We start from the raw sequence: 27,528 nt of genomic DNA, 5'->3' as shown, positions 1-27,528 counted from the left end.
CCAACCAGACCATGGCACTAAGTGCCCCAGCCAGGCTTGGCTGCAACACCTCCAGCCACGGCCACTCCACCACCTCCCTGGGCAGCCCATTCCAGTGCCAATCACTCTCTGACAACAACTTCCTAACAACATCCAGCCTAGACCTGCCCTGCCACAGCTTCAGACTCTGTCCCCTTCTTCTCTTGCTGCTTGCCTGGCAGCAGAGCCCAACCCCACCTGGCTACAGCCTCCCTGCAGGCAGCTGCAGGCAGCAATGAGCTCTGCCCTGAGCCTCCTCTGCTGCAGGCTGCACCCCCCCAGCTCCCTCAGCCTCTCCTCACAGGGCTGTGCTCCAGGCCCCTCCCCAGCCTTGCTGCCCTGCTCCAAACACCTTCCAGCACCTCAACAGCTCTCTGCAATTCAGGAGCCCAGAACTGGACACAGCACTGCAGGGGTGGCCTGAGCAGTGCTGAGCACAGGGGCAGAAGAACCTCCCTTGTCCTGCTGCCCACACTGCTCCTGAGCCAACCCAGGATGCCATTGGCTCTGCTGCCCACCTGGGCACTGCTGCCTCAGCTTCAGCTCCTCTCTGCCAGCACCCCCAGCTCCCTCTCTGCCTGGCTGCTCTCCAGACAGAGAACCTGTAGTGCTGCTTGGGGCTGTTGTGGCATGGGGAAAACCCTTTTGTGTGGAGAGAGGACTCCAGAGAGCTCACGGTGAAAGGCTGTTTGCAGCAGAGCTCTCAGGCAGGGTAGTTTTGACTGGTCTGACATGCAGCCCCAGAGCAGCAGTATGTGAAATTTGTGTCCATCCTGAATACAAATCAAATTACTTTGGCCTTGTCAGCCTCCCAAATCTTTCATCTTTCTCTGGTTACCTTTTCTTGCTACATTTCCTTTATCTCTGCTTGCAGTTTGAAGAAGTGAATGGCAAAGAGTCATCTCCAGTTCATCTGAAGATAAAGCCCATTAAGCTGTTGTATTCACATTTAATTAATGTTTTCCAACTCTCATTTCCCATTTGCCTCCTGAAAATCTTGCCTAAAGTGCTAGGTGCCAAATAAAATAACTCAGGTAAGGGCTATCTGCCGCCAGTGCTTGGCAGGTGATGACTGGATAAGATACCTCAGAGGAGCTGATCCTTTTCATTACACAGCTGCTCCCTGCAGGCATGCTTGGAGTCCTTAGGGGTGCACGGGGGGAGGGAGGTGTGGGTAGAGGGGTGGATGGATGGATGAGTGGGTGTGTGGGTGGATGGATGGGTGGCTGGAGGGATGGATGGGTTTATGGATGGATGGGTGGCTGGAGGGATGGGTGGATGTCTGGATGGGTGTATGTATGGATATGTGGGTGTATGGATGGGTGGCTGGAGGGATGGGTGGCTGGAGGGATGGGTGGGTGGATGTATGGATGGGTGGGTGTATGGATGGGTGGCTGGAGGGATGGGTGGGTGGCTGGAGGGATGGGTGGGTGTATGGATGCGTGGCTGGCTGGTACAAACTGAGTCTGCCCTTCTCTTTTCTGAGTGTTCCTGTAGCCATACAATGGCACTTTCACCTCTATCAGTTTAGGTGGTGGACAGCTGCTTCCAGAACTCAGGAGCTGGCATGCAATGAAAGCAGCTGTCTCTGCATTCCAGGCAGCACTTCCTCACGCTTGCAAACATGAATCCAAGCAAGACCATGACACCACCTCTGAGGCTGGGAAAGTGGGTGCAGGGAAAGCAAGGTGAGAACTGTCCTGGGGGCGACAGAGGTGGCCATGCAGTGGCTGCTGGGGTTGTGTCTCCCAGCCAAGCAGAGCTGCCCACGCTCTCAGCAGTACATGCCCGCAGCTCCCTGGGGCTGGGCTGTGCAGCCCTCTCGTTGCCAAGCAGAGCAGAGCATGGCTGTGTCATTACCTGGCTGTGTTTGCCACCCTGCTGCGGCCGCCGCTGCGGGACAAGGGAAAGCACTGAAGCAGCTGCACAAGGTGATGTCTTTGGAAGGGGCTGGGGGCTGGTAGTCGGCGGCTGGGTTTGAGAGCTCAGAGCAGGGTGAAGAGCCAGGGCGCTGCGGAGAGGCAGACAGGGCAGCAGCCAGCAGCTGTAATCTCAGTCTGTGATCTAGGCCTGACCTGGATGAAAGGAGAACAAAAAAAGATAAGAGGTCTGAATGTCACCTCCTGACATTTGCCACGAAGTGCTTCTCGCGGGGGCCGCTCCAGCCGGTGCCTCCCCGGCCCTGCCCACGGCAGCGCCCCCGCGGAGCAGCTGCGCAGCCACAGGCAGGAACGAGCTGCCAAATGCAAGCGGAGGGGAGGAGGATGCGGAGCGGGAAGGAGATGCCTGCAGAGAACACGCGGGCATGCACGCAGCGAGCACACGCACAGCCCCACACCGGTGCGCACACCGGAACGCGAAGGCAGCCTGCTTTGGGCGCTGCCTGCTGCCTTGTGTCCTCCCTTGCCGGCTCTCAGCTCCTTCCGTTGTTTTGTCTGCTCTGGGAGTGAAACAAGCACACAGCCTGAGGCTGCGACCGGGAAAGAGCCTGCAGCCCTTCCACTCCCAACATTTCGATCATCCCAGCCTGCTGCTCTTCACATTTAGGAGTCAGAGAGAGAGTGATTGTCGTTGGAGTGGCACAGAGAGAGTGATTGGCATTGGAATGGGCTGCCCAGGGAGGTGGTGGAGTGGCCGTGGCTGGAGGTGTTGCAGCCAAGCCTGGCTGGGGCACTTAGTGCCATGGTCTGGTTGGTTGGAATCATAGAATCAGAGTTGGAAGACACCACAAGGATCAGCCAGTTCCAACCTCCCTGCCATGCCCAGGAACACCCTAGCCTGGATCAGGCTGCCCACAGCCTCAGCCAGCCTGGCCTGAAACACCTCCAGCCATGGGGCCTCAACCACCTCCCTGGGCAACCCAGTCCAGCCTCTCACCACTCTCATGCATTGGCATTGGAATGGGCTGCCCAGGGAGGTGGTGGAGTGGCCGTGGCTGGAGGTGTTGCAGCCAAGGCTGGCTGGGGCACTTAGTGCCATGGTCTGGTTGGTTGGGCAGGGCTGGGTGCTAGGTTGGGCAGGGCTGGGTGCTAGGTTGGGCTGGCTGAACTTGGAGCTCTCTTCTAACCTGCTTGACTCTGTGATTCTATGAAGGTTAATACTTTCTGTCAGGCAGAAGTGATAAAGCTTTGACTCTATCTGGTAGGATTAGTAACCTCCAAGGATTCTCCTGCTGCCTCAGAGATTCCCCCCCATTGACCACTGGTGTTTGTAACACTTGCTAGATTTTAATGTGTGTGCTTGCTGCAGAGATTTCTCACAGCATTAATTTTACCACTTAACCTTTGTGAAGTAGAATCACATCGTGCTGCCACTTCTCCACATTTTATTCAGGCTCCTTCATCAGGCAAGAAACATTAGGGTTTTAAAACCCAGTTAAACACTGCTTAAGCTGTCTGAGCTTTTGTTTAATGCTGATTAATAATGCAATAATAATACAGAAATCTTTTTTTCAGGCTGTTATGGCAAAAAGGTTGCTTTTCAGGCACAGGACTTTGACTTAAGGGCTAAATGTGCACACTCTGTGGGGGTTCTTGTCATAGAATCATAGAATCAGGCAGGCTGGAAGAGAGCTCCAAGCTCAGCCAGCCCAACCTAGCACCCAGCCCTGCCCAACCAACCAGACCATGGCACTAAGTGCCCCAGCCAGGCTTGGCTGCAACACCTCCAGCCACGGCCACTCCACCACCTCCCTGGGCAGCCCATTCCAATGCCAATCACTCTCTCTGCCAGGAACTTCCTAACAACATCCAGCCTAGACCTGCCCTGCCACAGCTTGAGGCTGTGTCCCCCTGCCATGCCCAGGAACACCCTACCCTAGAGCGGGCTGCACACAGCCTCAGCCAGCCTGGCCTCAAACACCTCCAGCCATGGGGCCTCAACCCCGTCCCTGGGCAACCCAGTCCATCCTCTCACCACTCTCCTGCTCAACAACTTCCTCCTCACCCTCCCTATTTCCAGCTTTGTTCCATTCCCCCCAGTCCTGTTACTGCCTGACAGCCTAAAATGTCCCTCCCCTGCTTTCTTGCAGACCCCTGAAGGTTAGCTCCTGTGCAGTCAGTTCTGCCTGGCAGGCAGCTCCTCCGGCCACGTTAACAGCGCGGTGCCCAGGCGTGCCCGCCGGGGGCTGGCTCCTGCCCCTTTGCTGCGTCGCTTGGTCTTCGTGAGCTCTGCAGCTCCATCCCGGCCGCTGCTCGGTCTGCTGCCTGCCTTTGCTCAGGGGCGCACCCAGGCTCCTACCTGCCGTCCAACACCAAACTCCTGCCAGCTCTGTGGAATAAACAAGGAATTATTGCGAGCTCCACGCGGTGCCGCGAGGTCATTTCAGCCGAAGGGATCAGGCAGGATTCCATGAAGTATTTATTCAGCTGACAAAGGAATTCCCAACCTCCCTTTCATGTACGGCCGAGCTGATGCTAAGTTTCCGAGACAAGGCTCCGATTGTGGCTGTCACCAAACAATGACATACTTCTTTTCTTCTCTTAAATTCTCTGTATCACTCCGCGTAAGAGGGCAATTTGTCTGTCATGCAGCTAAAACAGAGCCCACTCAGTGCCCTCATTAAGCTGACAGCGCGGTTATTAGCAGTAAGCGAAGCCAAGGGGCGATGAATTTAGCCACTGTTTCGCGGTGAGCACCGGCGAGGTTTTTTCAGTAATTAATTTGATAAATATATTAATTATGAATTGAGTTGACAGTGCAATCAGATTGTCAGCCTTCCAGACAGGCTCTTGTGATAAGTAGCTTTGTGATGAAGTGGTCGGATTTCAGGAGCTGTCATCCTCCGGTGTCAGTCTCTTATCACTGTCCTGGCCATTCACTCTGTAATTTCCTGTGTGTTGTAATTAAATGGTGGCTTTCTGCTTGGAAGTGACTCCTCAAACTTAATCTCTCCTTCTTTCAGGATATATTGTTTAAGAAGAAAAAAAAAAAAAAAAGAAAGGAAAGAGAAAGAAAGGGGGAAAAAAGGTCCTTTGTTTCAGCCGCTTTTAATGTTCCAAACAGGAGCCTTTTATTTTGCGTTTGGTTGCTGCCTCAGCTTCACGTTTGGGAACGGCTCTGCTGCCTCTGGCTCCGGCATCCCACGGATGGAACCATCCCTGCTTTGCCATCTTCATGGGGAGCAGTGGCTCAGGGAGCTGATGCTGGACCTGGCCTCCCTCTCATCTGCCTCCAAGCAGGGAGCAGCCCAGCAGAGTCTGGAGGACTTTGGGAAGGGTCACTGCCTGTGCCTCCTGCCAGCAATCTTTTTTTTCTTATGAAATTAATTAGGAACAGTGCCCGAGGTCACTTGGCTCTGGAGGTACATGTCAAGATAAGATATTTCAAAATCACCTCCTTCATAATGTAATATTGGGCTGGAAGCTGGGAGCACGATTGGGGGTGCTGGGAGAGAGGAGTTGAAGCTAAAGCAGCAGTGCCCAGGTGGGCAGCAGAGCCAATGGCATCCTGGGCTGGCTCAGGAGCGGTGTGGGCAGCAGGACAAGGGAGGTTCTTGTGCCCCTGTGCTCAGCACTGCTCAGGCCACCCCTGCAGTGCTGTGTCCAGCTGTGGGCTCCTGAATTGCAGAGAGCTGTTGAGGTGCTGGAAGGTGTTTGGAGCAGGGCAGCAAGGCTGGGGAGGGGCCTGGAGCAGAGCCCTGTGAGGAGAGGCTGAGGGAGCTGGGGGTGTGCAGCCTGCAGCAGAGGAGGCTCAGGGCAGAGCTGATTGCTGCCTGCAGCTGCCTGCAGGGAGGCTGTAGCCAGGTGGGGTTGGGCTCTGCTGCCAGGCAAGCAGCAAGAGAAGAAGAAGCACAGCCTCAAGCTGTGCAAGGACAGGTCTAGGCTGGATGTGAGGAGGAAGTTGTTGGCAAAGAGAGTGATTGGCATTGGAATGGGCTGCCCAGGGAGGTGGTGGAGTGGCTGTGGCTGGAGGTGTTGAAGCCAAGCCTGGCTGGGGCACTTAGTGCCATGGTCTGGTTGGTTGGGCAGGGCTGGGTGCTAGGTTGGGCTGGAGGATCCTGGAGCTCTCCTCCAACCTGGGTGAGTACGTTTCTATGGTTTTATTCTATGCCAGAGAACTGTGTTGAATTGCAAAATCAGGCAGGGTAGGAAGAAGCTCTGCAAAGACAATAACTGCTCTCAAGATCTTCTGAGTGCAGCTCCTCTTCAAGCCTAGCATTAAATAAACCCTGACCTGGGGAGAACATCAGAGAATGCAGCAGATGTTTGTGTGCTTCCAGTTACCTCATGCTGAAGGGACTAAAGGGGCTGGGGATCAAGGATGGCAGCAAGTCCCCAGGGTTTGGGTTCTGTTGAGCCTGGCATCAAAGCCTTCTTTGAACTTGAACAAGTCAGGATGAGCCAGGCCAGCAGAAACTTCACTGCTTGCTTCATTTTGAGCACATGGACAGAGGAAAGCAGGCAGGGCTTAAGCAAGTCCAGGCATTGGCCCTGCATTGCCAGGTGCACCACCCATACACTGCACCTAAGGGATGCCAGCTCTGCCCTGGGCAGCCTGGGCAGGGCCTCACAACCCTTTCAGTGAAGACATTTTTCCTGATGTCCAAAGTAAACCTCCCCTGGTGCAACTCAAGGCTGTTTCCCCTCATCCTATCGCTCCTCAGCCTCCTCTTTGCAAAGCTAAACTCCCCCAGCTCCCTCAGCTGCTCCTTCCCAGCCCTGTCCTCCAGACCCTGCCTCAGTTTCCTTGCTCTTCATTGGCCGTGCTCCAGCAGCTCGATGTCCTTCGGGCAGTGAGGGCCTGCTCAAGGTTTTCCTGAGCACTGCTGCTTGAATCAGTTTGAGCAGTTTGCTAATGTAGGCTGTATCATAAAACGAAAGGTGAACCAGAGGCACATCCTGGCAGTCCATCTGATGCCCAGAAAAGGCCATCGGGAGCTGAAGTGCTGCATGGCTGCCAGGTTTGCCGTGTGCCCGAGCAGCCTTTCCGAGCTTCTCAGCACAGACAGACCCTGAGGATGACTAAAATGCAAAAGGAGATGGCTTCTGGAGAAAGGACCACTGTAGCCTTTGAGCACTCAGCTACCTGCCAGCTCCAGGCAGGGTCTATATAGGCTGGGCAGTGAGTGGCTGCAGAGCAGCCCTGAGGAGAGGGACTTGGGGGTGCTGCTGGAGGAGAAGCTCAGCAGGAGCCAGCAGTGTGCACTTGCAGCCCAGAAAGCCAAGCAGAGCCTGGGCTGCAGCAGCAGAAGTGTGGCCAGCAGGGCCAGGGAGGGGATTCTCCCCCTCTGCTCTGCTCTGCTGAGACCCCACCTGGAGTGCTGCATCCAGCTCTGGAGCCCCTGGGACAAGAGGGCTGTGGAGATGCTGGAGAGTGTCCAGAGCAGGGCCAGGAGGATGCTGAGAGGCTGCAGCAGCTCTGCTGTGAGCACAGCCTGAAGGAGTTGGGGCTGTGCAGGCTGGAGCAGAGGAGGCTCCCAGGGGACCTTCTTGTGGCCTTGCAGCATCTGAAGGGGGCTCCAAAAAAGCTGGGGAGGGACTTTTGAGGCTGTCAGGCAGTGATAGGACTGTGGTGAGAGCCTGGAAGGGCTTGTCCAAGGAGGTGGTGGAAGCCTCATCACTGGAAGTGTTTGAGGCCAGGCTGGCTGAGGCTGTGTGCAGCCTGCTCTAGTGTGAGGTGTCCCTGGGCATGGCAGGGGGGTTGGAACTGGCTGCTCCTTGTGCTCCCTTCCAACCCTGACTGATTCTGTGATTCTAACTGAGCCTGGCTCCTGCTGATAGCCATTGCTTGAGATGGAGTCCAGCAGGTGTGAGCACATCATGCACACTGTGTGTGCTGGCTTGAAGCTAACTGGAATTGCTGTACATAGCTGTAAATATCTGTATCCTATTGCAAATGTCTGCTTGTACATTGTGCTAAGCTGTGAATATAAAGCTTCACTTCTCAACTTCCAGCCAGCTGAGTCTAGTCTGGGTGAATTAATGGTGTGTGTGGGGTGGGTGACACCCAGAGCCACTACACTGTGCCCTGCAAAGACCAATTCCCAGGCACTGTGGTGTCATTCTGCTGATTTGCAGATGCACCCACATCAAGCTCCAAAGCAAGCAACTCCTGCATGCCAGCAAAGAGGCTACTATTCACTTTTAAAGAGGCTTTACATCTCACAGGGTATTTATTTTCAGCCAAATCCACTAACCACAAGAAAATCACGAGGCACTTAGTGCCATGCCCTGATTGGTTGGCCAGGGCTGGGTGCTAGGTTGGGCTGGATGAGCTTGGAGCTCTCTTCCAACCTGCTTGATTCTATGATTCTAAGTTTCTGTCTAAAGCACCTACCCCTAAATCTGAGAATCTTAAATGAAATTATCACTCACTAATATCACCCCAAATCTTAGTGAGTGATAATTAAAGCAGGTGGTGGAAGCCTCATCCCTGGAGGTGTTTAAGGCCAGGCTGGCTGAGGCTCGAGGCTCCTCTAGGGTAGGGTGTCCCTGGGCATGGCAGGGGGGTTGGCACTGGCTGATCCTTGTGGTCCCTTCCAGCCCTGACTGATTCTATGAGCCTGTGTTTCATTGTCTCTGAAAACCAGCCTGTGCCTGTACCCTGCTACTCCAAGCGAAGCATCACCTCTGTCCCTGTGCAAATCTCCCATGACTGAGCGGAAACCTCGCAGGGAGCTTTGAGCCTCCTCGCTGCTGAACGTGCCTGGAGCTCGTGGCCGATGCTCTTGGCTTCTCTCACGCAGCATAGAGCAGCACAGTCCATAAAAAATGTATGTGATGGCTCAAGAATGGTAATAAAGAGAGTAATGGCACCTGACACACTTGTAAGGGTGATGAGGTGCCTGTCTCTGCCGCCTGGATAATGCTCCTTTAGCAGCTTTCCCTGTGTATTAAATAATGGCAAGTTGTTACATATTTTTACCTCCTTCCTTTTGGGGCTGTCACTGGTACAAGTTATTCCTGAGACAAGCTGCTGAGGAATTGCACCCTGATAGCTGAATTCAGAGTTTTTTGGGGCTTTATTTATAGTGTGTTGGTTTTCCCCCCCCCCTCTCTTAAACATAAGCTTTAACTGCAGAGCAAGATTTGCTTTCTGGTAAATGAAAAAGTGACTTATTCCTTAGACTAAGACCAGGGTTGCCTGCAAGGAAATACATCTTTATCATGCCTGGCAAATTCTAAAGCAGACTGATTAAGTGTCAGTAGATAAAGTGCTGGGGAAGACTTATAGGAGCGGTGCTGCTCCCACCGAAGGCAGCCATGAGCTCTGCGACAGCGGCAGCAGCAGCTCCCGACGCACCCTCCTGGCTCCCAGGCTGTGGGGTGGAGCGCGGCTGTGCCAGCAGTGCCAGCTGGGAGGAGATGGCAGTTACTCAGTAAGGAAAATGCTCAGCGTTTCCTGAGTGAGTCTTTAATCCTGGTTTGAAGTCATTGCTGCCATTGTAAGGTCCAAGTGGAAACTGTGGAGCTTTTGTGCATCTGTCAGATGCTGCTGCTCATTACAGAGCCAGGAATGATAAATATGCGGAGGGCTTTGATGTGAGTATCAGCTTGAACTCCTCCAGTGCTCAGGTAGAAAGCAGCTGAAGCTTTTGTTTTCATCCTGCATGAAAGCTTGGACAGATGCTTGAAAATAAATAGGAGCTGGTAGAATGATAAAACTGCTGGGCTGAAAAGCACGACCTCTGTTGTGGGCGCTCGCCGCGCGCCGCAGCCAGACGCGGGCTGTGCTGCAGCTGATGCGCAGCCCCGGGCCCCGCACAGAGCTGCCCATTCAGCAGCACCAGCCATGAGGGTAATAAAATACACAGTATCTGCCCAGGTTGACTGCTAACCTTCATTGAAAATGGCTGAGAACAGAGAGACTTTTCAACACCACCTCCATCGTCTGCATGGATGCAGGCATGGGAGTGTTTTCTGAAGAGGAGGACTGCAGCAGTCACCCCAGCCCCAGAGTTCAGCTCCTAGGTGTGACACTGACCTGCCAGGTCTATTTGTGGTAGTCACTCAGGATCCAAAAGAGACTCCAGGCACCCAAAGAGCAAGTGACCCTGGCATTGGATGTTTATATACTTGTTTGCACAGGTCTGTCCTGGAAGGCCAATAGGCCTGTGAGATGTCCTGGCTTGCCCCCACCCCTCTGCTGATGGGGGAAGCAAGGGCAGGAGGAGAACAAAGGCTTGGGCCATTATGTGCCCTCCCAAAGTGATAAACAGAGACCCACAGGGGTTTGGGTACTTGCTGGTGTCTTGCCCAAAGAAGGCTGAGCAAGCCCTGGGGTCACCTAACATGGTCATTTTGGCAACTGCCATCTGATTGGTGAACCTCTGTGGCCAAAGGAGCCTCTGCACTCGGGCAAGGAACAGAAATGGAGCTCAGCTGCAAGCAGATGTGCTGCTCCTGCCTGGCTGCCTCTGCCTCATGGAGCTGCCTCGCTGCTCTTGGACACTGTGTCCTCCTCTGCCTGGTGCTTCAGACCAGCTTAGCCCTGATGCTTTGGGCCTGAACTGCCTGGAAGCTGAAGTGCCTCAAGTTTCCCAGGAGAAGGCCCTGGAGTGCCTCAGGCCCTGGCAGGCAGTGCCACCCACATGGTGCTCTCTGCACAGCTGCAGGAGATGCTGCTGCACCTCTGCACACCTCTGTGCCAAGAGGAACCAGGAGCAGGTCAGAGATGCTCTGCCTCTTTCCCAGCACCCTGGGAAGATCTGGAAGCCTCTCAAGGGCTGAGCAGTTCCAACCCTGCAACAGAGGAGCCAGGCACTAGCTTGAAAGTTCTACTCCCCCACAGTGAGTAGCACAGACTTGCCCTGGGCTCCAGGCTGCCTGTTTGTAGATGAGGCAAAGCCATTGTGTGGCTAAACCTTTCCAATGTTCTCATTCTCCTAAATGGGTGAGTTGCCCAGAAGCAGCCTTGGGAAGAGTTTCCCCACCACATTCGACCCCAGATGTAGCTCATTAGTACAGAGCTGTGGGCAGGGCTGGCTGGAAATAAAACAACCACATAACTTGTAATCCCTGCCTCAGTAATTGCCACAACTAAATCCAGGTCACAGAATCACAGAGGCCTGGAAGGGATCTCTAAAGGTGATCTAGTCCAACTCCCTGCTAGAGCAGGATCATAAGGGCTGGGAAGAGTCACCCAACCAGCTCTGGGTGAGGCAGAGCAAGCAGCAGAGAGTTGTCCCCGTGGTAGTGTGCCTGCTCTGAAGAGCAGCAGCACAGGGGGACACTTTGGCCACAACAAAGTGCAGCAGAGGAGGCCGTGCCTGGATGTGTTGAAGCCAAGCCTGGCTGGGGCACTTAGTGCCATGGTCTGGTTGGTTGGCCAGGGCTGGGTGAGCCTAGAGCTCTCTTCCAAGCTGCTTGATTCTGTGATTCTATGATTTTGTTTGGTTTGGTTTTGCTTTGTTCTGTTTTGTCTTGATTTGTTTTATCAGCTAAGCAGTTGGTTGGATTTTGTTTTGATGCCATGATTCTGTGCTATGCCACCAGCCTGCTCACCCACACCTCTTTATCCTGCTGAGCCATGAGGAGGTGCAGATGGAGTCAGCAGTTCCCACTGTCCCAGGCTGCTGCTGCTTGCCACCAGCGTGCCCACAGGTGTGCTGTGAGCTCTCGGCCGGCAGCTTGGCAACCAACTCGGAATGCAGTGGGACCAAGGGGAATAAAACAGAGAGGAGAGACATAAAATGAAAAGGTTCCCTCATGCTCTAGTGCTGGCCATAAGCAAATTAATGCAATTGTCTCATTAAAATGAACAGACTTGAGTTCTTATCTTCTAATGAGGTTTGATTTCCTGAGGAGCTTGGCTGCATGCTCTGGTGCACGCTTCCCCCAGCTGTGGGAACAGCAGGAAACCAGGAGGCAGAGGGCAGGAAACCCAGGGAGAAAAAGGTAAGTCAGAACACCACTAGGGAAACAAAATCTGTCACCCTGAGGTGGTGGTGGCAGAGATGCTTCCCAGTAGCAGAACACAGAATCAATTCAGAAATACAGCACAGCCCAGTCCATAAATATGGCTGCAGTCAGAAGAGTGTGAGGGGCAGTGGCAGAAGGTAAAACATTCTCTCGAGGGGGCAGCGAGCAGGTGGGGAGGGCATAAGCGTGGTCCCATCCTGTGCAGGAGCACAGCTTGCCAGAGGAGCAGAGCCACAGAGTGGCAGGGCTTGGGAGTGACCTTTGAAGGTCCAATTCCCTGCCAGAGCAGGATCACCTAAAGCAGATCACAGAGGAACACCTCCAGATGGGCCTTGAAAGCCTCCAGAGATGGAGACTGCACCATCGGCTCCAGTGCTCTGCAGCCCGCAAGGACAAGAAGTTCCTTTTCGTGTCCCCTGGCCAAGTTTATTCCCACTGCCTCCTGCCCTGTCACGACTGGGAACAGTCTGCCCCCCCCTTTCCTGACACCCACCCCTCAGGTACCTGCAGGTGTGGTGGTTTGGGTGTTTCCTGCGCCCCCCCACGTTAGAAATCAGACCAGCCTCAGCCAGCTCTGGCAGTCGGATGGAGCAGCTGGACCTGGCACCACTGATCACTGCTTTGAACTCTGTCTTGTAAGCAGTTCCCTGTAAGCAGTGTTTGCCTTTCACAGCCTACCATCTGGTTCTTCTCACCAAACATCCTAGCTAGCTTCAAACTAGCACAGCAGGTGTGAACAAGACCCCTCCTCAGGCTCCTCCAGCGTGAGCATCCACAGCTCTCTCAGCATCTCCTCCCCTGAGAGCTGCCCCAGTCCCCTCAGCACTTCAATGGCTCCACGCTGGACTCTCTCCAGCAGTTCTCTCTTGAGCTGGGGGGGTCCAGAACTCATAGAATCACAGAATCACCCAGGTTGGAAGAGACCTCCAAGCTCAGCCCAACCTAGCACCCAGCCTTGTCCAATCAACCAGACCATGGCACTGAGTGCCTCATCCAGGCTTGGCTTCAACACCAGGAGTCTAGCTTGATTGCAGGCTTGAAGCACCTTGCTTTTGGTGTGTTCTGCTCACCCCCAGCCTTCAGGTGGGTGAGAAGCAGAGGGGAGCAGCTCTGACCGTGGGTGACCCTTCCCCTGGATTCCCTGGGTTTGAATAAGTGGCTGCACTGAACTGCAGCCCTGAACCTTCCGAGGTCTATCCATCACTTTTGCTAAATTACCTCTACACTCTCTTTTCTGCTCAGAATCTAATTTTTATAGCACTGTAGAGAATTTTTATAGCACTCTACTTTATCTTGTCACAGGAGGTTTTGTCACTGTGCTCATCCCAGTGGACTCTGGAATGGTCCTGAGCAGACCGCCAGAGCCTGGCCGGGAGACAAGGAGGGAGGTGGACATTTGCTGGCAGATAGGAGGGAGGTAGACATTTGCAAATGTTAACTGCTCACCCTCCCAGCCTTCTGCCTTGGAGTGTCAGGATTTGTGGCTTTCCTGGGCAGCACACAGAGATCTGCCTTTAGCCTGGCCTCCGTGGCCAGCACACAGTCAGCCCAGGCAGCTCCTCTTTAGTGGCAGCTTGCTGAGACTGACCCTCTGAGTGCAGAGAAAGCCGAGGTGAGTGCTAAAGCTGCAGCAATTAAGTGGGTCATAGAATCAGAGAACCATAGAACCAGCCAGGCTGGAAGAGAGCTCCAAGCTCAGCCAGCCCAACCTAGCACCCAGCCCTGCCCAACCAACCAGACCATGGCACTCAGTGCCCCAGCCAGGCTTGGCTTCAACACCTCCAGCCACGGCCACTCCACCACCTCCCTGGGCAGCCCATTCCAATGCCATTCACTCTCTCTGACAACAACTTCCTAACAACATCCAGCCTAGACCTGCCCTGGCACAGCTTCAGACTCTGTCCCCTTCTTCTCTTGCTGCTTGCCTGGCAGCAGAGCCCAACCCCACCTGGCTACAGCCTCCCTGCAGGCAGCTGCAGGCAGCAATCAGCTCTGCCCTCAGCCTCCTCTGCTGCAGGCTGCACCCCCCCAGCTCCCTCAGCCTCTCCTCACAGGGCTGTGCTCCAGGCCCCTCCCCAGCCTTGCTGCCCTGCTCCAAACACCTTCCAGCACCTCAGCAGCTCTCTGCAATTCAGGAGCCCAGAACTGGACACAGCACTGCAGGTGTGGCCTGAGCAGTGCTGAGCACAGGGGCACAAGAACCTCCCTTGTCCTGCTGCCCACACTGCTCCTGAGCCAGCCCAGGATGCCATTGGCTCTGCTGCCCACCTGGGCACTGCTGCCTCAGCTTCAGCTCCTCTCTGCCAGCACCCCCAGGGCCCTCTCTGCCTGCCTGCTCTCAGCCACTCTGGCCCCAGCCTCTAGTGCTGCTTGGGGTTGTTGGGGCCACAGTGCAGAACCCTGCACTTGGCCTTGCTCAGTCTCATCCCCTTGGCCTCTGCCCACCCATCCAGCCTGGCCAGGTCCCTCTGCAGGGCTCTGCTACCCTCCAACAGCTCCACAGCTGCTCCTAGCTTGGTGCCATCTGCAAACTCACTGCTGCTGGACTCAATCTCCTGCTCCAGACCATCAATAAAGCTATTGAACAGGACTGTGCCCAGCACTGATCCCTGGGGCACACCACTGGTGTCAGCTGCCAACTGGATGTGGCACCATTCAGCTCCATACTCTGGGCCCAGCCCTCCAGCCAGTTGTTGACCTATATCAGAGGGTCTTTCCCTCTGCAGCCTACAGAGGAAATGCTCACAGTCAGTATTTGCATGTCTGGGCTCAGGGGGTCACCCCCAGGTCTTTTACAGTCGCAGGGTACAGAGGACCCCTGTCCCAATCTAGTTTGTATTTCAAACAACTGAGGAGAGACAGGCACACAGGGATGAAGTCAGACGAGGTCACATACAGCTCTCTCAGGCACCTTAGAATCACAGACTCACAGGCTGGCAGGGGCTGGCAGGGGCCTGGAAAGCTCATCTGCTCCAAGCCCCTGCTGGAGCAGGATCAAGCAGAGCAGATCACGCAGGAACGTGCCCAGGCGCTCCCACTGCCTGCATCTGCCAATCGCTTCCTCATGTGCTGTGTTTGGTAGGAAAAGAGAAGATGACCCCCAGGGGAGGTTTAGGTTGGATATTAGGAACAATTTCTTCCCCCAAAGGGTTGTCAGGCCCTGAAAGAGCTTTCCCAGAGGAGTGGTGGAGTTGCTGTGACCGGAGGGATTCCGAAGCCACACAGATGTGGCACTGGGACACAGGGCTGAGTGGTGACCTGGTGGTGCTGGGTTAAGGGTTGGACTGGGTGTGCTGAAAGGTCTCTCCCACTCTGAATGCTTCTGTGGCTCTGTGAAAGGTTTAGCTCTTCGTGTCTGCAGAGCTGGTGCTCAGGGAAGTGTCCTTACCCAGCCCTGCCATGAGCCTGCTCTCCTCATCCCCCTAGCAGGGTGTTTTCAGCATGGGCAGAGCAGAGGCAGAGGCAGCAGAAAGGAAGTTTGGCATTTTTCCCTCACTCAGCTTTCTCTGTCCCCCTCTCATCCCAACCTCAGGCCAGGCCCAGCAAAATGATGATTCTCTACAATGAGACCAAATAAATGTGTGCAGAGGTCAGGGGTGGCAAAGGCAGCCAAAGGTTTTAGTTTTGCTAAATGCTGAGCCAGCCTCGCTCCTATATTTCATTCACCTGCACACTCAACCCTGCACAGCAAGCCTAGGGGCAGAGGAGTCACTGAGACTTCCACAGCCATAAAAATCTCTTCAGTTAATGCACTCCCGTGAGACACAGCCACATCTTCACCCCCCGCTACACCTCCTTCATCCTTCCTCCAGTGGCAGGGAACGAAAGCAAAACTGCCCTGATGGTGCAGCCAGGGGTGAGAGGGACTGGAGGCAGGGAGCTGTGGCCTCATGTGGTGGCTCGGTTGACCTTGGTGAGATGCCAGGTGCCCACTAAAGCTGCTCTGTCATTCCTCTCCTGGAGGAGACAAAATGTAATGGAAGGCTGTGGGCTGAGCTAAGGCCAGGGAGATAACTCAGCAAGAACTGCCACAGGCAAAAGAGGCTCAGCTTGGGGAAGCAGCACTGGAATTTATTAGCAAGCAAATCAGAGGAGAACTGAGCAATGGGAGTTGCAGCCAGTTCATCTGATATTGTCTGCTGCTCCTTCCTCTGCAGGTGAGAACTCCTCACAGCCCTCCCCTGCTCCTGTGAGTGCCTCCTGCCGTGGGACACAGCTGTCCCTGAGCTTCCATAATGGAATCCTTCCCATGGCTACAATTCCTCAGGAACTGCTCCAGTGTGGATCCCTTCCATAGGATGAAGCCTGCAGGAGCAGACTGCTCCAGTGTGGGTCACACACAGGATCACAAGTCCTGCTGGCAAACCTCCTCCATTGTGGGTCCCTCCCCCAGGAGCCCCCAGGCCTTGCCAAGAGCCTGCTTCAGCACAGGTTTCCCACAGGGTCAGGCACAGCACAGACCCCCACAGGGTCAGCTGCTCCAGGATGGGATTCTTCAGGGACAGCTTCCTGTACTGCAGAGGGACTGCTGCCTCACCATGGCCTGCAGAGCAGCCCCTAGCCCAGCAGCTGGAGCTTCTCCTTCTTCACTGACCTTGGTGCCTGCAGAGTTTTCTCTCACATCTTCTCAATCTTTGGCTGCCCCTGTGCAGTTTCTTTTCCTCCTTCTTAAATGCCACTGTTGTTGATGGACTTGGACTTGGCCAGCACTGGGTCTGGCTTGGAGCTGGTTGGCACTGGCTCCATCAGACATGTTGCTTCTCACAGAAGCACCTCCCCCCCCAGCTCCCCACTACCAAAACCTTACCAAGCAAGCCCAGTACAGCTCAGCAACCCCAGCTGACCCCTCTAGGGCTGCTGGAGCTGAGTGGAATTAGGAGCTGATCTCTGGGGCAGCCAAGGACATCAGCCATGCGCTGCAGCAAAGGTGAGCTCCAGAGCAGGGTCACTCCCTTCTCACAAGAGGAAATTAGGTGTAGCAGATGCTGACATTAAAAGTACCCAAGCAGCTGTGGGTCTCCACAAAGCCATTGTGGAAAGGAACTTTCCTATCCACACGGAGTGATGGAGGTGCAGGGAGCAGTCCCTGGTGCCCAGACTGGTGGAGTGAAAGAGCAGTCTTGGACTGAAACTCACAGCAGCAATTAATGCAACCCTGCAGAGGGTCCTGCTTCACTGCGAGGGGACTCCAGACTGCTGCCTCTGAGCCATTTCGACTCAATTCCTGCTTTTCATCTCTGCCTTTCAAGATTGGACATCCCTGGGGGAAATATTTGTACAAAGGCATCCCAGCTCTGCCAAGCAGTAACGACCCAAAGTGATGCCTTCAATAACAGTGCCAAGCACGGGAGCATGCCGCGTGGATATGGCCACATTTATAACGTGGACAGGCGCGAAGTTCTCTGAGGATGCACATTGTACATCTTCACAGGCTGCTGCCTGGTGGCCTGGATCCCATGGAATGAGATGTCAGCAGTGACTGCCTCTGAACCTGCACATCAGGATTTCCTCCCGGTAGGGACCAAGGTGCAGGAAGGAGAGAGGGGCACAAGAACCTCCCTTGTCCTGCTGCCCACACTGCTCCTGAGCCAGCCCAGGATGCCATTGGCTCTGCTGCCCACCTGGGCACTGCTGCCTCAGCTTCAGCTCCTCTCTGCCAGCACCCCCAGGGCCCTCTCTGCCTGCCTGCTCTCAGCCACTCTGGCCCCAGCCTCTAGTGCTGCTTGGGGCTGTTGTGGCCAAAGTGCAGAACCCTGCCCTTGGCCTTGTTCAGTTTCATCCCATTGGTCTCTGCCCACCCATCTGGCCCTCAATGATGGCTGTCAAGGTCCTCCTTGCCCAGTTGATCCTTGTCACCCAGCCTGCCAGGGGAAGGTGGATTTCTCCCTTGGTTATTCCTGCTCTTTTTTAACACCCAGCATTATCCAGGTGGGGACTTCCAGTGGTTGCCTGAAGCACTTGGGGCTAGCTCCAGAGGCACATTTGTTTCTTACTTTGCTGGTACTCAGCTGAAAAGCCTCCTGTCACTAACTTGTTCAGCTCCTGCTGCACGTGTGGCCGTGCTGGCGTTGGTAATTGTCTGGTTTCTCAGATGTGCTCCATCCATTTAAGCCTTCCAGTCCCTCTTTCTTGTCTTACCTGCTGAACAGAGAGCGCGGAGCCACGGAGGGCGGAGGTGATGACAATGGGGTTTATCTGGGGATCTCGGGGGGGATAAGGTTGCATGGTTTACAATTAGACAAGCAGGTACTGTGGCAGAGGACATCATTTCCTTCAGCAGGTTATCATTTGGAAGAAGTCAGGAACCTTTCAATGTGCAGTGTATCTGCTGGATCTCTGCTGCCTTTCCCTTAGCCATCTTACAAGACTGAGCTTAATGGCCTTTAACTCTCCTGACAAAGAAGGCTTTGCCCTGTCCCTCTGCAGCCCCTTCTGCAGGCTCAGCCTGCAGCTGCACAGCAGCGCTTTTCACCTGTGCAAAACCTGGAGCGGACTCCAAAGGCAGCCTCTGCTGCCGGGGCTCAGGCTCCGCCGGGACAGGCAGGAGGTGCTCTGAGCCAGAGCCAGCTCACCAAGGCGCAGCCTCCGGGCTTGGCAGTGCTGTCTGCGTGGCAGCCACCGCTGCGGCCCTCTGCCGGCCCCCTGGAGCTGCTCTGCTGCGGCAGGAGAAGCGCAGCCGCGTTCGTGCAAGGGCACAGGCGCCAGGCGCTGCTGGCAGCCTCAGCCTGCTCTGCCCTGTGCCTCTGCGAGCAGAAGCGACAGCTCCGAGCTGCTGCTTGCAAAACCGTAGTGAGCGACCCGGGGGCTGGACGGGGAGCTGCTTCGAGAAGGCAGAGCCCGTGCGGTGCCGAGCGGGCTGCAGCAGAGGAGGGCATGGGCCAGGGCTCAGACCGCTGCTGGCTCTGCCGTCACTGCGCCCCCGGGCGCGCAGCAGGGTGCGTGGTGGCCGCTGCCGCGGAGAGCAGCACGGCGCAGCTCTGGCGCAGCCTCCTGCTGAGCCTAAGCCCTGCGAGCTACCTCCGCGCCCTGTGCTTGGTGCACCTCCCACCAGGAAGCTTTCTGGTAGGAGTAAGGTTTGGACCCGACTGACCCTTTAAGGTCCCCTCGAACCCAAACCGTTCTGCAGTTCTGCAACCCAAAAGTTGTGTCTTCAAGAAGCTGCTTGGTCATCAGGGCAGGCATTTTACTTTTGAAAGGCTGTTTTCCCTGGAGAAGTTCCCTCAGAGGGGCCTTCACTTTGGGCAGACGCTTCAGACTAAAGCAGAGCTCAGCCGCTGTGTTTAAGCACAGTCTTTCTTTTTGGCCAGCAGGCCTGGGAGGTTGGAGTTTCCTGCTCTGAGAGACAAGCAGCTCATCCTAATGCCTGCTGCCCCAGCCTCGGAAGCAAGAGGAGCTCCCCCAGGCTCCCCTTTGGTGAGGCTGTGCCCTTTGTTCAGCTAAAGAGCCCTGCCGTAGCTCATCTGCGTCCAGCAACAAGGGGCTCAGTCAGGCAGACCTGCAACAATGCAATGCCAGCAAAAAAGTTTTACCTTAATTTCCTGATGCCAGCTCTGATATGACAAGAGTTATAAAGGCCTATTTATCTTGTCAGACAGAAGGGGCCATCAGCAGCAGCCCCCAGAGGCTGATCTTCGAGGGCTGTCTGAAAAATTATGCACCTTGAAGAGCCTGATCCCCAGGTGGCAATCAGGAGCAGCCATAGATCAGCTCTCCGGGCTCCTCCGGCTGGCTGCAGGACAGGCACGCGTGGGCTGGGCTCCCAACTTTTCTATTAGCTGCTGCCCTCTATCACCAAGCTGCAACTTTCCCTCAGAGCCTGCCTGAAGCAGAGGTGGAAAAGGAAGGAAGGAAGGAAGGAAGGAAGGAAGGAAGGAAGGAAGGAAGGAAGGAAGGAAGGAAGGAAGGAAGGAAGGAAGGAAGGAAGGAAGGAAGGAAGGAAGGAAGGAAGGAAGGAAGGAAGGAAGGAAGGAAGGAAGGAAGGAAGGAAGGAAGGAAATGAAAGCATTTGATTGGAAACTTTGTTTTCAGCACAAATCCTCTCCAGAAAGCATGTCCCTTTTGTCCTCACTGTTAATGATTTTCATTAGCAAATGAGCTCTTCCCTTCGCCTCGCCAGTGTCTGCTTTCAGGGGTGGCAGGAAGAAGGCAGAACAGCACATCTCACTCTGCAACGTGTGCAGTAGTTCAAACTATGTGATGAAACCTGGGGGGTGGGGGGAGAAGGTGTTTATCATTATTAGGAGTAAGTGACCGAAGTGTAGCTGGAGTCTATGCACAGCATCAAGAACTCTGTGACACGTGCAGATACAAGGGGATCTGAGGAGTTCCTCTGGACACACTCATTCCATGCCCAAACAGCAAACCTGGTGCTGGAAGTTACTGAGGAAGAAACAGAAGAGTAATTTGGCCTGACCTCTGGTGCCACTGCACATGATTTAGATCCCTAAATCCACCCTTGTGTGTAACTTCTGCTGCTCTGGGTCATCCCCAGGCATCTCTTGATGCTGTTGCTGCAGTGAGTGAGATTCCTTCTTTCCCTGCATCCTACCTGCAGCCCCACGAGGAGGACTCTGCAGCATCGTCGGGCAGCGGCTCCCGTGTGGCACTGTTGGTGTCTAATATGATTTAGTGGGGGCTGGATCCAGATTTCATCAGGTGTTCTTGTTCCGTGGGCTGCTCTAAGACAAGTTCTGAGTTTCTCCTGACATCACAGCTTGGCTGATACAGCTGCAGGCTGTGAGGCCATCCAGTGAGACCTGGGCAGACAGAGCTGGGCACAGAGGAACCAAATGAAGTTCAACAAGGACAAGTGCAGAGCCCTGCACCAAGGGGGGGATAATAAACTGCACCAGTACAGGCTGGGAGGTGATCTGCTGGAGAGCAGCCCTGTGGAGAGGGACCTGGAAGTGGTGGAGAACATCCATGGCACAGCAATGTGCCCTGCTGCCCAAGAGGGCCAATGCTGGGGGGCATTAAGCAGAGTGTGTCCAGCAGATCAAGGGAGGTTCTCCTCCCCCTCTACTCTGCCCTGCTGAGACCTCATTTTGAGCACTGCCTTCAGTTTTGGGCTCCCCAGTTGAAGAGGGAACAGAGATCTGCTGGAGAGGGTCCAAGGAAAGGCTATGAGGATGATGAAGGGACTGGAGCACTGCCTGCTGAGGAGAGGCTGAGGGCCCTGGGGCTGCTTAATCTGGAGAAGAGAAGACTCAGAGGGGATTGGATAAATGTCTGTAACTATCTGAGGGCTGGGGGTCAGGAGCGGGGGACAGGCTCTGCTCACTGCTCCCTGGGGTAGGACAAGTAGCAATGGATGGAAGCTGCAGCACAGGAGGTTCCAGCTCAGCACAAGGGGCAACTTCTTGCCTGGAAGGGTCCCAGAGCCTGGCACAGGCTGCCCAGAGAGGCTGTGGAGTCTCCTTCTCTGGAGCCTTTCCAGGCCTGCCTGGATGTGTTCCTGTGTGACCCAAGCTAGATTGTGTGGTCCTGCTCTAGCAGGGGGGTGGACTGGATGATCTCTTTGGGTCTCTTCCATCCCCTGACATCCTGTGGTCTGTGATCCTGTGAGCCTGTGATCAGCCAGAGGCAGTTCTTTCTGTTACACTCTCTTGCAGAGCATTTCCTTGTGCCTTCATGTTGGAGTACCTGTCCTTTAGGAGGGAGGCCTCCATCAGGCCCACCTCTGGAGTCTGTAGCACACATTTTGTTTCTTAGCTCTGTGATCAGGTGTTACATCTCCTGCCTCCCATCTGAGCAGGCAGGGCGCTGCGGTGCAGCGGCACAGGGCGGATGCTGAGGCCGCTGCTGCGTGGTGAGCGTGCAGGCAGGAGCCACGTGGGAGCAGCCCCACGCACACCTCACCTCTGTGCAAACCTCTGTGCCCAACAGTGGGAGCCAAAGGAAGCGAAGAGAGAACAAATGCCTGCTTTTCTGTGCCAGGCCAGCGCCCAGGCTGCCCGAGCAGGGGAAGCCTTGGACCCTGAGCTTTGGGCTTGCAGAGTTGTTTGCAGCCTGAGCGGATCATCCCCAGCCGCTTCCGAAAGCAAGGTTAGAGAAGTAGGAACTTCTTGTGCCTTGCCAGGGCAGGACAATTACCCCACATTGTCAGGATTGAACTCACATTTCAAGGCTGCTTTGAACATTTCTCCTTCTTGGTAACTTAATTCTTTTAGAGCCTTTTCTGTCTGGATTGAGAGATTTGTATTCTTTCACTCCTCCTTTTTTCTCTTGCCTCTCCTTTCGCTTGTCTCTTTTTAAAGGGAGATACAGTTTATACCTGTCCTGCTGAATCTGCCACAATAAAGGGTCCATTTCCTCCAAGGTTCTTTAAATCCCCTCCGAGAGTGAAAGTAGCATTTGCTGAAATGAAGGTGCATTTTGCCAGAAACGTGATGCTAATCCTCTTAGTTTTAATGGTTTAGAAATGGTTTGTGCAAGGGGGTAAACAGAGCGGCTGGTTAATAGGAAGGAAGTCAATTGGCCATGCTGCAAGCGCTGTGCTCTACTGTACAATAGTTCTTTCTTTCTGCAGAGACAGACTGGGCTCCTCTCTCAAGTTCTTAGCTGAAAAGTGATACACCTTCTTATACTGTACCGTTCAGAAGTGTTTGATTCCCGCGGCAGGGAGAGCAAGCAGGGCACTTTGGAAACAGCAGTCAAACAAATGCCGCTGATAAGCAGTCGATGTGACACCAGTTACCGCCCTTTGATGGGAGGCAGCAGACAGAACCAGGGGCTTCACATGTGAAACTCTCAAAGCTTAGCAAGCTCCGGGCCTAGATGGTTTTGATTTGGGCTTATTAAACTTGCAGTGTGGGGAGGGGGGAGGAAGGGAGCTGGAGGGGCTTGCTCGTCCCAGGTATTTAACCTTTTGTTGTCCAGAGAGGTTTTCTCCTGCAACTGCTATTAATTGTTATTGAGCTCTTGAGCTGTTTCCCCGTGCCTGCTCTCTGAGCTCAGGTGTCAAGGCCCTAGAGAAGGGTCTAGATAATAAACCTTACAAGGTCTGGATGAGGCAACTGGGGTTGTTTAGTCTGGAGAAGAGGAAGATGAGGGGAGACCTCCCTGCTCTTTACAGCCACCTGAAAGGTGGCCATATGGAGCACAGCTGGAGGTGGGGAGAGTGAGGCTGGAGGTGAGGAGGAAGTTGTTGAGCAGGAGAGTGGTGAGAGGCTGGACTGGGTTGCCCAGGGAGGTGGTTGAGGCCCCATGGCTGGAGGTGTTTGAGGCCAGGCTGGCTGAGGCTGTGTGCAGCCTGCTCTAGGGTAGGGTGTCCCTGGGCATGGCAGGGTGTTGGCACTGGCTGCTCCTTGTGGTCCCTTCCAACCCTGACTGTTTCTATGATTCTATATGGAGGTAGGGATGGGTCCTTCCTCCCAGAGAACAGATGAGAGAATGAGAGGAAATGGCCTCAAGTTGTGCCAGCTTAGGTTGGGTATTAGAAAACACTGTTTACTGACAGAGGAGCCAAGCCCTGGCTCAGGTTTCCCAGGGGAGTGTGGAGTCACCACCCCTGGAGGTGTTCATAGAACAGTGCAGTCGTGGCATGGAGGGCCCATGGTGGTGTATGGCTGAGGGCTGGGCTTGGTGATCTTAAAGGTCTTCTCCAACTCCAGTGATTCTACCCATCGAGGCCAAGCAGGTGTCTTAGCAGGCCCTTCCCCATCAATAATTCACCAGAGCTGGGGCAGGGCTTCCATGTAAGGCGATAGGAGCCAGCAGCCACCTTCCTGCTTTTGTCTGGCACAATGGCAGGACTCTTGCTGCCAGGAGCCATGAGGCCCAAGGCTCACTTCGGTTGTAGTCATCAACTGACACTTACAGTCAAGGGCTGCCACCAAAGTGTGAATTGGCTGAAGGTCTGAGCCACAGAGGCAGTAGGTAACCCAAGAGCTGTGGAGGAGATGTGGTGGCTGCAGTTACAGAAGATGGCTGGGACAGAGTTTCAGGCTTTAAGTAGGGTAGACAATGAAATGCATTTGAGAAGTAACTGAGGAATCATTAGAAGGCAAAGTGGCTGCAGGAAAGGGGTTTGCAGGTGTTTCCCAGGGCTCAGCTTGAGCAGCAGCCCACTGCTGTGAAAGCAGAAACTTCATCCTCTCCTGGAGAGACCTTTTACTCCTGAAGTCAGTGAAATGTTAGGAGACAACCTGAAGTCAATGAAGAGCTGTCTGAAAGCAATCATAGAATCAGTCAGGGCTGGAAGGGACCACAAGGAGCAGCCAGTGCCAACCCCCCTGCCATGCCCAGGGACACCCTACCCTAGAGCAGGCTGCACACAGCCTCAGCCAGCCTGGCCTCAAACACCTCCAACCATGGGGCCTCAACCACCTCCCTGGGCAACCCAGTCCAGCCTCTCACCACTCTCCTGCTCAACAACTTCCTCCTCACCTCCAGCCTCACTTGCCCAAGAAGGTGGAGGTGATCTTCAATCACATTGGGTGATTCTGTGCTCCACAACCTCCCTGGAAGTGTTCAAGGCCAGGTTGGATGAGGCCTTGAGCAACCTGTTCTAATGGGAGGTGTCCCTGCCTATGTCAGGGGGTTGGAACTGTCTGAGCTTTGAGGTCCCTTCCAACCTAAACTATTCTGCAGTTCCCTTCTCCTCATTATGCTGCAGGTCTGTTTATTCACCACATTGCTCCCAGTTTCACCCTTTAATTCATCCCTTTAGTGGTCTCAAATGCAATGTGTAACTCCTGCTGCTTGACATGTGCAGGTGTTGGCCCTGCACTTGACATCTTTCAGCCATGCTGCCTCTGGAGTGCCCAAGCAGTGATCCATGGAAGCGTCCTCTGGGCGTGATGGCAGAGCTCTCGCACACAGGAGGTGAAGATCATCCTCTCCCTTCCTTCACCTGGGAGATAAATCACTCTGTTTGTCCTGCCTGGGAAATTAACAGAGCTGTTACCTAGCACCTCTATTCCGGGAGCAGCTCCTTTCTGCAGCACGGAGGCACTCAGGAGGTGCAGGAGCAGATTTCCCAACCACGGCAGATGTTCTCTGTGCTGCTTTAGGTGTTTCTGCTGGCGCTGGCATTGCTGCCTCAGAAGCTGATGTATTTCTGTTTGTCATGATGTCCCCAGCAGGTGACACAGTGCATGCTGCAGCACTCCTCACGTGCCTGGGAACATATGGAAAAGGCCTCCTCTTGTGCCATGTACTACATCTTCCCATTCATTTTCCAGGTGGAAGTGACAGTAGATTAAATTCCCTCTCTTCCTTCCAAAGCTCATGCAGGTGTTTCTTGGAGCAGATGCGAATGCAAAGCCAGCAGAAAGGCTGAAGCCCTGCAGAGCAGAAGTACGAGCCCTGCACAGGTGAGGAATGCTGACAGTGCCTGTGGGTCCAGCACTACATTACTGAGTAATGGAACATAGAATCATAGAATCAGCTAGGTGGGAAGAGAGCTCCAAGCTCAGCCAGCCCAACCTAGCACCCAGCCCTGCCCAACCAACCAGACCATGGCACTAAGTGCCCCAGCCAGGCTTGGCTGCAACACCTCCAGGCACTCTCCTCCCATGAGGAGAGATGTGCTGAGCTACAAAGAAGCTTGATGAATCCTCTCATCTCCTACTGAATCAGACATCAGAACTGTCTAAAGCCCCACTTCAAATGAGTTTCTCCATCACTTTTATTACTTCACCATGCTCCAAAGCCAGAGTTACCCCAGGTGAGGCCTGATTTGGACCCTCCTGGTCCTGCCTCTGTAGGAACATGTCCTGGTGCTCTCCTGGATGCACCTAAAGGGCAGCTCTGAGCTGTGACAGCCACCAGCCCAAGGAGTAAGCCTGGAACCCCACTGGCTCAGCACCCTTAGGAAGCCAAAACTGTCACTGGAATTCACTCTGTGGTGTGATTTTTGGCATCCTGCTGTTACTGGATTGTTAAATGTTGTCGCTTTCCTGTGGGTTTCAATCCAGCCTGCTGGCTTTTCACACCTTCCTTCGCACTCGACTGAGGGAAGGGCTGCTACCTGATCTCTTCACACAGCTCTCCTGATCAGTGTTTGTCTGTGCTTCTTGTTAGCCATTTCAGTTTTCAGAAAAGATTCCAGACTAATGGGTAACATCACTCAGGGAGTGTGCCTGGCTCAGTGGAACAGGTGGCAGCCGAAAGACTTGGGTCTTTCTTTCTCTGTCGTGTGACTGCAAGTGAGCCATTTTCCTGCCTTGGCCATCACGTCTGTTCAGCTGGGTCAGGCTGAGAAGCACCATCAAATCTGTCAGCCCTGGATCAGGCTGAGAAGCACTGCCACAGCAGGAGCAGATATTTTAGCACAGGCTGCCAGAGTCTCTTCTCTGCTCCTTGCTGGCCACTGAAATAAGTGGGCTGATGCAATAAACCACACTCTGTTGGCAGACAGAGCAGCGCACATCCCCTGCCCTGGCAGAGGAGGTTTAATACCCTCAGCAGCAGCAGCCAGGGTGGCACAAGCTCCTGCAGCACGTGCTGGCGTGGGGACTGGGCTTTCTCACACTTCCAGACCCAGCAGGACTGTCACCAGCTCCATCAGTTACACCTTGTGCTGCTGTACGACTCAGCTGAGTGCAGGGAGAGGCTTGTTCTCCCTGGGGTGTACCAAGAGTGATTAGAATAATGATGTGCCCGTTCCTCACAACCATGTTTTCTCTTAGCAACAAGATTAAGCAGCACCAGAAATGTGATCAAAGCCAGGAGAAAATTCTCTTTGATGCAAAGGAGGTGTTTTTTTTTTGTTTTGTTGCTGTTTTGGTAGGGAGGGCAAGCAGGGGAGGATGTCAGTGCAGTCAGCTAATGACAAACAGGGGCTAAAGCTCCACGGGGATTAGCAAAGTCTGAATGCAAGTCAAGTGCTCTGATTCTGCAATTTCAACCTACAGGCTTTTTAGTGTTTAGGTTGCCACAAAGAAGCTTTGCTGTCATCTCTGAGAGACTTTCTCAATAAGAAATTTCCTGGAAGACCAAGGTCTTATTTCTTGTGGGGGGTTAAGTCTTTGCATTATCTCCTCAAGGTGAAAATCCATTGTGCTCACGAGCAGCGTCTTCCTGCACACCGGGCTGCCTGCCTCTGCCTTAGGCATGAGCAGCTTCGAGTGCTGTTCAGGGTCCCTTACCTTGCTCACCTGCCAATTAGCTCTAAACTGTACCGAGCACTGGACCCAAAGAGGAAAGAAGGAGCTGGACCAGTTTCAAGATTAATTACTGCAGAAGAATTCAATATAGTATAGCCTCCAACAAAAGAGAAAAAACCAAACCCCTGAACCTTTAATCCTCTCTGAAGATGTTTCTTACTGATAAGTCCCATCTCACACTTTGAACAGTGGTGACAGTACTTAGAGAGATGATATCCTACGGTTGGTTAAACCAGGAAAGGCAATGGAGTCTTCTCCTGCAACTTCCACAGCAGCTTGGTAAGTGCAGCCTCTTCACCCCGTGTAAATCAGCCCCCTGATGGGACTTGTTGAACTGCTGTGTCATAAATTAATTAGCTGTAAATTAATTGGATGTGTCTGTGTCTAGATCTACACTCACCTTGCACAGAGGACCTTTTGATGCAGGCATTGAGTTGTTAGTGAAGAAGTGAGGGTCCTTAAAGGTCTCCACACCACTGTTTATGTCAGGACTCTGGGATAACTCAGCCCCCAGGGAGTGAGCCCAGGTGAGATCCAGC

The sequence above is a fragment of the Pogoniulus pusillus genome, chromosome 3 (assembly GCF_015220805.1).
Source record: "Pogoniulus pusillus isolate bPogPus1 chromosome 3, bPogPus1.pri, whole genome shotgun sequence".
NCBI lineage: Eukaryota > Metazoa > Chordata > Aves > Piciformes > Lybiidae > Pogoniulus > Pogoniulus pusillus.
Note: the sequence above shows the minus strand (reverse complement) of the source record.